This window comes from Panthera onca, chromosome C1, assembly GCF_046562875.1.
Source record: "Panthera onca isolate mPanOnc1 chromosome C1, mPanOnc1 haplotype 2, whole genome shotgun sequence".
Classification (NCBI taxonomy): domain Eukaryota; kingdom Metazoa; phylum Chordata; class Mammalia; order Carnivora; family Felidae; genus Panthera; species Panthera onca.
The window spans coordinates 58,213,894-58,215,390 of record NC_138346.1 but is presented as its reverse complement, the minus strand read 5'-3'; the positions used below and the strand labels follow the sequence as shown (position 1 = coordinate 58,215,390).

Sequence of the window (1,497 nt, the reverse complement as noted above, 5' to 3'; positions counted from 1 at the left end):
CTCTCCAGACCTTGCATTCTTAAATACGCAACTATGTATACCCTTTTTGTGAAATGATTCAAGTACCTTGTTTTGCTTATGTTTTCCTAATCCGGTAGCTGACAACGCGAAACATCTACATGCATGCTTGTCTCTTTTGGGCTTCGTCTTTCTGGCTGAAAAATTTCCCTTTTGTATATGCGCACCCGGTAAGAAAGCAAAACCGTGCGAAGGATCCAGTGTGAAGGATGTCTCTCGCCCAGTTGCAATCCCTTCCCTCTCCCTGGCCAGAGGCAAACCTTGTCCCCAGTGGCTTGCGCCTCCTCCCGGGGATATGCTGTGCACATAGAAGCTTATATTTCAAATCCCTTTAAAAAAGGGGTTGAAGTTCCTGAACAGACAGTTTTAAACAACAGCCGGCTCACATCAGTGACACAAACGTGTCCTGGAAAACCAAGAGCCCCAGACACTTCGACAGTCATATTCAGTTGGGCATATTGGCCGGGACACTCAAGTTTATGCTGTCCCCCGCTCATGGGAAGCACGGCTAAGAAGGTTATGCATGTGACATGTTTAGTCCACCGGGACCCAGGTAGACACCGTGCTCAGAACCCTTGGCCATTTGCTTCTTACAGCACCACCGACTAGTGCCAGCAGGACCCGCTTCAAAGACAGTCTGTCCCAGAAGAAACACACACATTTTTTTTTTTTTTTCCAGTGGGGGCACCAAATTCTAGCTGAGATGAGGACGTGGCATATTTCCCCGGCAGGGGAGATACCGTCATCACGAAGGTGGTGTTCCCAGGGCGAGGCTTACCCATGGCACGACGGGTAAGCTGCTGACCTCTGCAGTTTACCCAGCGGTGGGAAACTCGACTGCATCGTTTGTGGTGGGGGACCGTGTTCACACTTCAAAAAGATGGTGTATCTATGTGTCCAAATCAAGGTAGAAATATGAGAGTTTGACAAACAATGCTTGCTGTTTTAAAAAAGTACATTTTCACTGATCTAGCCAGCCCACCTCTAGAAATGTATCCGAAGGCTTAGGCTACATAGTTGCTCCTGACAGCCAGCTGGGGACAAACCAAAATAACCAGCCGACCACCACACTCCGTGAAATAAATTGCGTTAAAGAAAATGAAAAGAATATTAAGTGGCATAAAAAGTTGCTTCTAATACACAGCTAAGTACAAAGAGCAATATGTAGGGAGAGTATATACAGAGCAACGTTATTTATTGGAAATGGGGAGTGTAATAAGACAGACCATGGGTGAGGGCTAGTGGAATGATTTACAAAAATATTAACCTTTTTTAGGCAGTAATAGGCAATTTAATGGAGGTTTTTCAGTGCTTATGTAAAATCTAAAAAACTTAACAGTGAATGCTTTTTAGCTGTATTGAAAATAAAACAAAAAGATTTTTTAAAAACTTAAGAATAATTAACTCTTGAAGAAACCGGTTATAGAGTATTTACCAACCAGTCATTGAAACAGTTTTTTCTTGGTTATAATCTAACAT

At 43.4% G+C, this 1,497-nt stretch overlaps 1 non-coding gene across 1 annotated transcript; it reads left to right on the top strand.

The window, feature by feature from the left end:
- Positions 1 to 734: 734 nt before the first annotated feature.
- LOC132674135 (U1 spliceosomal RNA) lies at positions 735 to 896 on the top strand. Its single transcript, XR_009608442.1, has one exon. It is a non-coding gene; the product is annotated as a U1 spliceosomal RNA (small nuclear RNA).
- Positions 897 to 1,497: the final 601 nt, after the last annotated feature.